Raw genomic sequence first — 10,367 nt, 5'->3', positions numbered from 1 at the left:
AGCAAGGGATTGGGGGGATGTGAGGTAGGCTCAGAAACGCAGTGTGGGCATAGGGCAGGCCACCAGGCAGAGCCACAGACTCTGGATCCTAGACTCCAGGATCCTAGAACCAGGTAACAACCCTAATATTCCTGACACTGGTTAAAAGTGTTCCTTTCTATACTGGGTCCTGAATGTCAGGAGTTCTTTTCAGTTTATTAGCAACTATTGTTACTTTATTTTCACTATTCTCATCTACGATTCTAAGGCAGTTGGCATTAGGCTTTGAATGGGATTTTAACATCTTTACAAAGAGTGAGGAACCAGCTAAATACTTAGGAAGGGCTCTAGGTTTGAAGAACTTTGATAACTATTAACAATTAATTTACTTTTTCTGGTAAGTCATTTTACCCACTCTTCAAAGTTCAACCAGAGTTTCCAGAAATTTAAGGAAAGGGGCTCCCTAACCTGCACTCTGTCTCAGAGGTTGTGCCGGTTTTTTTTTTTCCTTCTGGGTCCCTTTCTCTTCTAAATTTCCTAAAATTCCTTTCATGCCCCTTGTCCCCCAATTTGGCCCTTTCTGCCCAAGTTCTTCTCTAGTTACTGAGGGTCTTAAATCCACAAGTTTATGTTCCAAATTTGGATTCAAAGGAAAACATCATTAGAGATAGTGAAGGATGGTGATCACAAAGCTCAGAGCAGTGCTCAGTTTTGTTCACTCCAGAGGAGCCAAGGCAAAAGAAGGTAAATGTGAGCCTACATTTCCCTTTATCATCTTAGCTCTTTAGGCTCCACTGGGAAAGAGGCAGCTTGATGCCCCAAGAAGCTGTGTTTATTAAATTATGGTAAATGAATAGTACAGAGAATATAAACTATAAACGCAAACAGAAAATGGGTAGGTACCATGGGATAATGGAGAATTTTGGAAGGTTAGATTAAAAATTAATTCAACAATCTTGGGTTGACCTTAGTCCTTCCAAATTTTGCCTTTGACTGACTTTCACCCCATCCTGTCTTATCAACATTTCACTTAGTCTTTCTTTTTAGAGTTCTTCTAGTAGGTGACGCCTATCGATGACATAGAGAGAGAGAAAATGAGTATTGAGAGTTCAGCAGTAGATTAGGAGGGGATTCATTAAACAATCAGATGTATTTCTATGGATGTTAGCAACCTTCTCACCATCAACAATGCCTGTCTTGGTCTTTGGTTCTAGGAGTTGCAAACATTATTTAACAATTCTTCAATACATTTTAATATCATTGGTTGTATGTATGTGCATGTTCAAAATTTTTATGTGTTGATATCTTTCTACTGTTAGAAGAGGTAGGGGGAGGCAGGAGAAGGACTATAAATTAAAATACAGCATGCTACCTTCTAGGTAATGATTCAAACCCAAGATGTAAAGGGAAAAGGAATTATTCTGGAGAGAATTCAGAGGGACTCACTGGTCAGATGGCTATTAAGTCTCCTAGTTTTCAACCTCTGGTTTAGTACTCTAGACAAGCAGGATTCTCGCTGGGACCTCCAGAGAAGATCCAGGCAAGAAAGACGCGGTTTGCATGTGTGTTATATGCACGCAGCGGGCACGTCTGGAGTGTGTGTGTATGTGTGTCTGAGTGTGTGTGGTATGTATGTGTGCTATCTCTTTGTGGGTCATCATCTAATGCTCTTTGTGATGCACATTCTAAATTAGGCAAAAGGATGCATCTTTCAAATGCAGATCATGTTTGCATTAGAAGAGCAATGAGAACACTTGTCAGTTTCAGAACATTTATGTGCTAGAAGTACTGTTAGCAGAAGAGCAGTTTAGATAAATTCAAGACTTTTTTTGCTGATCACAAACATTAAGCTTCACACCTGAAGCCCTCAACCCCCCGCTGTGCTCTAATCCTAGCACCATTCACCCTTCGAGGCGCGGAGTGCTGTGCCTCGGCTCTCAAACCTTTGATTGCCCTTACTTTGAATGCCACCACCTGCAAAAATGCCTTTTGATTCCCTTTGAGCCTCTTGAGAAGGAAGTAAAAATGATAATTCATGACAAACATTAATTAATTGTTTACAAGATGATCTTTTCTTTTTTCCAACTTCTGTTCAGCAGACATGTTGAACTGCAAGATTCCACTCCTGACGCCAGAATTTGTCAAGAGGCCTGCATTGTTGTTTCTCACTGAGGCATAGGACTGACTGCGGGCCATTGTTTCTCCAGCTCAAGTGGGCCTGTCTGGTTCGTGCTGGAAGAATGGGGGCGACATGCGTGAGTTCCCAAGTATAAAGGAACTACCGGTTCTAGAAAGGCGCGGGAGTTTAGCCACTAATGCAGAGTAAATAAACATTTTTCACCACCTCTTGCTCCCTGTGATTTTTTTTTTAAAGGTCAAGAGCTGCCATTACAGTATTTTAAAAGCTTCAAATTATGTTTAAAGCACATATCACTAAACTCACAGAAACCTTATCAGAATTTGGGAACCCACTGTGATTGTTTGGTCCTTGAGTTTTATCATCACTGGAAGGCAGACTGTAAAAGGAATGCAGATGCCCTGTCGTTTCTATTATCCTGCAATTTGCACAAAGTGAATGTGGTTCAAGCTCTTCCACATTTCCCTCAAAATACTGAAAGTATGGAGACTGGTCAGTTTCAAATCTTCCTAAGGTCCATGTTGCAGGTCACACATTCTAGACAGATAAGAGTAAGCCTTTGGGAACCTTTCATGATGAGCATGTTCAAAATGCAAAGAACGGGTCATGTTCCTGGAAAACCTCCAATTGTGTGTGCGAAAGAGAGACAGAGTAAAAGGCAGAGGGAGATTTCTTTTTTAAATTAAAGAATAAAAAGCTTACTTCAAGGAAGTGTAGAGTCACAGCAGAAAGACTTCCTCAGCAACTGAGGTTTACAGATTTCAAATTAGGAGCCCTTAGATCACGGCTGCTAGGCTAAAAATCAATTCTATATTTTCCGAGTTAATACGAAGGATTGCACTTAACAGACATGGAGACTAATAAGGTATGCAGAAGGAGTAAAAGCAGCACACACACACACACAAATTCAGGCCTTAGTTTTGGCCATGATCCAGCACAATGATGTTTCAACCAGATTTGAAAAAAAAAAATCAATAACATCTGTGGTATAATGGTTAATTAAAGCAGCTCTTCACCAGAGCTCAGGAGGAGAGGCTCGGCCTGAAATTCAGACAGCTGAAGCTTGATTATCAGGAAAGAATGCTTTTTTAGCTATGAGTGGATAGGCCAAAAGCTGCAATGTGCTGAGATGGGGAGAAAAATTGCTTTTATTTTAACTTTCTTTAAGTAATCAATACATGCTTTTCACCTGTATTAGGACACTGCTCAGCTCCAAAGCCTGTTACTCCACTTCAGCATAAATTCTAGCTACTGTCTTCTGAACCTTAGGTTTAAAAAAGAGCCCCATTCTCTGAAAAGCAAAAGCAGCAAAAGAAAAGAATATGCAGGTATGGTTGTATGCCCTTGAGAGTGGTTAAAGCTCAGGCTCTGAGATAGTTCGAAGAGTTTAATCCCCAAGCTGTGAGCAAAGCTGACCTGACCTTGGGTTATACAGAGGTCATGGCCAGAGTATGAAGGCCGCACAATAAAATGACTAAAAATTCTCCAGGAGATGATGAAGGATAGGGTCAAATTTCCCCCTTCTTTTTCTCTTCCTGTTGTTCTGAGTTCCATACTAGGAATGTTTACCTTTTTAAGGACGAAGGACAAAGAATTAATAGTGATGTCTCCTGGCCATAGATGGCAAGGTTAGTTGGTGATTTCTCAAAAAAAAAAAAAAGAAAAGAAAAACACCGGTAACACCCCACCTACTATTTTCTTAGGCCCTTTCTTTGCCTTCTATTTCAGATATTGTTCCTGGACAGTAGAATCTGCATCTTCACATCACTTGTCAAATTTTGAGAAGCTCTTGCAAAACCATACTGCTCTCTCCAGATGACACAAACCTCACAAGAAAACCAACAAATCATACAGCTTGCCAATCAGTCATTTATTTTTTCATTCAAGTTTTTATCAGTGCCAAGTATCTACCCACCACTGTGTGGGATGTCAAGGTTCCAAAGACTAGTAAGAGATGATTCTTGACTCACAAATCTCATTGCCTATTTGCAGGGTGTGTGCGTGTGAACAAATAACTGCAAACACAATGGAAAAGAGCTTGAATAGAAGGGTCAACAATAGCTACGAGTTTTGAAATTCTTTTCCACCAACTGTGCTCAGAAAGGGGCAAAGTGAGAACTTGGGAACTTCAGCAGGGAATGATACTAAAGCAGAATCTTAGAGGATGAGGAAGAATTTCCAGGCGGACAAGGGAGAATGGAAAGCAAGGAAGACATTGAGAATTACGTATACTTCCTCGTGGATCAGATGGAAAAGAATCTGCCTGCAATGCAGGAGACTTGGATTTGATCCCTGGGTCCGGAAGAACCCTTGGAGAAGGGAATAGCTACCCATTCCAGTATTCTTGCCTGGAGAATCCCATGGACAGAGGAGCCTGGCGGGCTATAGTCCATGGGGCAGCGAAGAGTCAAACACGACCAAGCAACTAACACTTTCACATGTGAAACTGCACGGATTAGTTCAGAAGAATATATATGGAAAAAGTGATACAAATGTCTTACAAAATCTTCATAATTAATCTTCATATTTTACATTGCCTCTTCCCATTTTAAAAACTACCAAGATCAGGGATCCCAACATCTTCCTTTAAAGCTATTAATATCATAATTAGTTATTTGTTTCTTTCATCTGACAATACTCTCTCACCAGAGGTTGGAAAATTCACTGGTATCTTCTCTTCTCGAAATTAAATCCATTCAACATCTTTGGCTTTTCCTCAGGGCTCCAATTTTCCATCTTAGGATTTTTTCCTTTTAACCCTTCTCTGAACCCTTTCCAGACTCCCTTTCTCCACAATTTCAAAATGAGAACTAGCTGTAAATGCATGAAGGAGCTGGTCTCTCCATTGGAACACTATATTTTAAAGCATGCTTGAAAAGAACTAGTAATAATGCCTACAACTTTTCATCTTTAAAATGATGGTGCCTGGGTAAAATCTTGCTCCTCCACTTACTATGTGATCTTGGGCAAGGCACATGGACTTCTGGGGCTTGAGTGTTCCCATCCTAAAAGTGGACATAAACCAATAACTATCTCATAAGATTGTTTTGTAGATTTAATGAACTAATAATTGTGAATAGAATAGTGCCTGGCACAAAGAGTTGCTAAATCAGTGATTGGTAAATAAATCAGTTACCAGCACTTTAGCACATGGTTCTCTGACCTAGTTTATTTGTTATCATATTTTTGCTTGTCCATTTTATTGTCTCACCAGGTACGCAACTAAACCCTTCTCTACTTTCATATGATCATAAGGGAGATCAAATCTCCACTATCACTTTGAGTTTTTGTCTTTTAATATATTATCAATTCATATTTAGAGCCAATTATTTACTCTGAATTTTTATTTAACTATTCATGTTTCAAAATAATTTAAAATTATATTGCCAGATTTTCTTCCAAACAGAGGAATGACTTTCACATTTACATTTCTCTGGATAACTTCAATGATTTTATGTCTTGAGGACGGACTCTACATTTGTTTCTGATTTGGCTGTTATGTTCTTCCTTGGTAAACTGGCATAATTTCAATTTTTAACAACCATTTATTTAGCACCACATCTTCAAGTATTTTTGGAATAAGGCAAGTGTAAGTAATTAAATACATTGAAAGTCCATGTGTCTTGACCACCTATCAATTTAGGCACCATGCTCTCTTGTGAATACAGAAATATGATGAGTATCAGTTAAGATTTATTTCTGCTGCTATCAACAGAAACTTGACTACATCTCTTAGTACTCTGATCTATTATTTTGAGTGAAATAAGAAGGCAGTTAGACAGTCCAGAGGATGCAAGCTCCAAAAAATCATCACGGACCCAGAATCTTTCTTTCTTTCCTATTTTGGTGACCACAAGGTCATCTCATGGTCCAAGACAGTTGCTAAAACATCAGCTACTACAACTGTATCCCAAGCAGCTGAATGAAAATGGAAGAAAAGACTCCTTCCCCTTAAGGAGTCTCCCCAGAACTTAATAATTCTCCTCACATCTTTTTGCAAGAAGTTAGTCACATTGATAGCTGCATGGAGATTAGGAGATGTAGATTTTATTCTGGTGTCACTTGTTCAGCCAAAAAGTCATGTATAAAGTAACTGGAATAAGTACTTCCCCAGTATTCCAGTAGCTAAGACTTCTGTGCTCTCAATGCTGGGGGCCTGGGTTAGAGCCCTGGTCAGGGAACTAGATCCCACATAGTGTGACTAAGAGTTCGCATGTCACAACTAGGAATCCCATATGTCTTAACGAGAATGAAGATCCCACATGCCAGGCCTGATGCAGCCAAATATTTTTTGAAAAAAAAAAAAAATCATTAAAAAAAAAGTAACCAGGCAAGAAGCAGCCTGGAGCCAGCCTGTAAACCTGCTGGGGTGGCTTTAGTAGCCGCAGCCGCTCGGGCGGTCGCAGCCACAGACACCTCTCTGGAGGAATCTAGTTGGGGAGGAAGCCGAGTAGGTGTCGCTGGCCCTGGCCTGTGCCTGGACACTCAAAAGGGATTACAGATGAAGATGGAATCCCAAAGAACATCCAAGATGTAATGAGGTTGAAGAATTGGGGTGATGGCACAAGACTACTCAGGTTATGGGTGCTACATGTGTGCTTTCAGAGCAGTAGTGCGAGGAAGCTTGAAGTGGAATGGCAGGACGGCCTCATCCCTATGACAGTAACTCCAGTGATCCAGAGAATTGGGATCGGAAATTGCACAGTAGACCTCGTAAACTCTATAAACATTCAAGCACTCCCTCACGTGTTGCTAAAGGAGCTGTCGGCCACACCAAAATGAGTCTGCATGGTGCTAGTGGGGGACATGAGAGATCAAGAGATAGACGAAGGTCAAGTGACAGAGCACGAGATTCATCTCATGAAAGAACAGAATCTCAGCTCACTCCTTGTATTAGAAATGTTACTTCTCCAACACGACAGCACTATGTTGAACGTGAAAAAGATCACAGTTCCTCTCATCCAAGCAGTCCTCGTCCTCAGAAAGCCTCTCCAAACGGATCCAGTAGCAGTGCTGGAAACAGCAGCAGAAGCAGTAGTCAGTCAAGTTCAGATAGTAGCTGTAAGATGTCTGGGGAAATGGTGTTTGTGTATGAAAATGCAAAAGGAGGAGCTCGGAATGTGAGAACATCAGAACGAGTGACACTTATAGTGGATAACACTAGATTTGTTGTAGACCCATCCATTTTTACTGCACAGCCAAATACAATGTTGGGCAGGATGTTTGGATCTGGCAGAGAACATAACTTTACACGTCCTAATGAGAAGGGAGAGTATGAGGTGGCAGAAGGAATTGGCTCTACTGTATTTCGAGCAATTCTGGATTATTATAAAACAGGAATAATCCGTTGTTCTGATGGTATATCTATTCCTGAATTGAGAGAAGCTTGTGACTATCTTTGTATCTCTTTCGAATATAGTACTATTAAATGTAGAGATTTCAGTTTTATTTCAGGTGCCCTAATGCATGAGTTGTCAAATGATGGTGCTCGCAGACAGTTTGAGTTTTACTTGGAAGAAATGATCCTGCCTCTCATGGTAGCCAGTGCCCTGAGTGGGGAACGTGAATGCCACATAGTGGCGCTTACAGATAATGATGTAGTTGATTGGGATGAAGAGTATCCACCACAGATGGGAGAAGAATATTCACAAATTATTTATAGCACAAAATTATATAGATTTTTCAAGTACATTGAAAACAGAGATGTGGCCAAATCAGTTTTGAAGGAGAGGGGTCTTAAGAAGATTAGACTGGGAATAGAAGGTTATCCTACCTACAAAGAAAAAGTAAAGAAAAGGCCTGGGGGCCGCCCTGAAGTGATTTACAACTATGTCCAAAGACCCTTTATTCGAATGTCTTGGGAGAAGGAAGAAGGAAAGAGCCGGCATGTAGACTTTCAGTGTGTGAAGAGTAAGTCGATCACCAACCTTGCCGCCGCTGCCACAGACATTCCCGAGGACCAGCTGGTGGTCCTGCATCCCACTCCGCAAGTGGATGAGCTGGATATCCTACCCATCCACGCCCCTCCTGGCAGCAGTGACCTCGATCCCGACGCGCAGAACCCGATGCTGTGACGGCGATGTTCCCCGAAACCATAGCATGCTACTCTTCACAGCGACGCTGCACTCTCCTCATCCTGCACTGCAAGGCCACTCTCTTCATTGTGAGATGCACAGGACGATGTTTAGGATATTGCAGTGTAGACTTTTTTTAAAGACCAAAGGTAGCTGAATGGTTTTTTAAATGAGTACAACTCTAGCATCTTGAGGTTCCAGTTATATAAATGTATTTGTTTTCTAGTAGGTTTGTGAAATTGGTTCTTTGTATGGGGGACAGTCCTTTTTCACACATCTAGATCTTTCCAGAAGTGGTGGAAATTGGCAGCTGGGATACTTTGTCTAGATATTCATCACACCCCAGATAAATTGTAGAATATTATATAGTTGCACTTTATAAATGGTGGTTAAGTGGAACTGTTCAAGCCATTTTTATAGTTGTGATGCACAATATAATTTAAATAAGTGCTTCTATCAAAGTATTCCTTCAGTAAAATGTGTATAGTTTGCTGCCCATGATGAGCAAAAAATGAGTATCACTGGGCTTATTTGAATGATGAGGATGAGATTCAACCATATCTTATCAGTTATCTCAGTGCCCTTTTCATCCTTTTCAAGTGAGTCACATGCAGAGAGTGTGAACATCAAAGGTGGGTTATTATCCGGTCTGCCTTACCCTTAATCTGTTCACAGATATTTATTTACTAATGATTTTCTTTTTGAAAGTTATGGGATAGGCAAATGAAGTGTTTGCTCTTCATTTACTAAATGATTGTAAACTTGTTTTTCATCAAAATAAAATTCCATTGTTTAAAAAAAAAAAGTAACCAGATTAGATCTAAGATGGAGTCACTCATGCTAAACCCCATATAAGCAAACCAAAACTTAAATTTCTTTGCTCAGATCTCCAGAAAATAAGGACTTAGGTCAACCAATGGGTGCTCACCTCTCAGCACATCACCAGGCTCAGCTCCAAGACTTCATTCTTCCATGTACGGAAAGCAACCTTGCAATAACCAATCCACTTTTGCCCCCTATGACTTCCCTATTCTTGCTCCCTTCTGCCTATAAAAGTCTTTCTTTCTGTACAACTCCTTGGAGCTCCTTTCTATCTGCTAAATTAGATGCTACCCAATTCACAAATCACTGAATTAAAGTCATTGAGACCTTTAAATTTTACTCAGTTGAATTTTTTTCTTTAACAGTCAGGATTCTGATGCTAAGAAAGAAAGGGAGAATGAATTTTAGTGTTCAACCAGCAGTTTCTGTCATGAAATGGAAACAAGGAGCTCAAAGCTTAGTAGCAGTGATAACATGCCAATAAATTGTTCTGGTATAATGAAATGACCCAATTTTCCCCGCAGCCAGTCCCTCCTCATTTGGAAGCTTCCACAAGCTTCTTATCCTCATCCATCAGAGGGCAGACAGAATGAAAACCACAATCACAGAAAATTAACCAAACTGATCACATGGATACAGCCTTGTCTGATTCAATGAAACTATGAACCATGCTAAGTATGGCCACCCAAGATGGATGAGTCATGGTGGAGAATTCTGACAAAACATGGTCCACTGGAGAAGGGAATGGCAAACTACTTCAGCATTCTTGCCTTGACAACCCCATGAACAGTATGAAAAGGCAAAAAGATATGACACTGAAAGATGAACTCCCCAGGCTGGTAGGTGCCCAATATGCTACTGGAGAAGAGTGGAGAAATAACTCCAGAAACAATGAAGAGACAGGGCCAAAGCAAAAACAACACCCGGTGGTGAATGTGACTGGTGATGGAAATAAAGTCTGATGCTGTAAAGAGCAATATTGCTTAGGAAGCTGGAATATTAGGTCCATGAATCAAGGTAAATTGGAAGCAGTCAAATAGGAGATAGCAAGAATGAACATCAACATTTAGCAATCAGTGAACTAAAATGGACAGGAATGGGTGAATTTAATTCAGATGACCATTATATCTACTACTGGGGGCAAGAATCTCTTAGAAGAAATGGAGTAGCCATCATAGTCAACAAGAGTCCAAAATGCAGTACTTGGGTGCAATCTTAAAAACAACAGAATGATCTCTGTTTGTTTCCTAGGCAAACCATTCACTATCACAGTAATTCAAGTCTCTGCCCCAATCATTAATGCCGAAGAAGCTGAAATTGAACAATTCTATGAAGACCTACAAGACCTTCTAGAA

The 10,367-nt window shown here is 40.4% G+C and overlaps 1 pseudogene; it reads left to right on the top strand.

The window, feature by feature from the left end:
* Window positions 1–6,750: 6,750 nt before the first annotated feature.
* LOC136147285 (BTB/POZ domain-containing protein 10 pseudogene) lies at window positions 6,751–8,435 on the top strand (annotated as a pseudogene).
* The last annotated feature ends 1,932 nt before the right edge of the window (window positions 8,436–10,367 follow it).

The sequence above is a fragment of the Muntiacus reevesi genome, chromosome 15, assembly GCF_963930625.1.
Source record: "Muntiacus reevesi chromosome 15, mMunRee1.1, whole genome shotgun sequence".
NCBI classification, from domain to species: Eukaryota; Metazoa; Chordata; class Mammalia; order Artiodactyla; family Cervidae; genus Muntiacus; species Muntiacus reevesi.
Note: the sequence above shows the minus strand (reverse complement) of the source record. Positions and strands in the feature narration are given on the sequence as shown.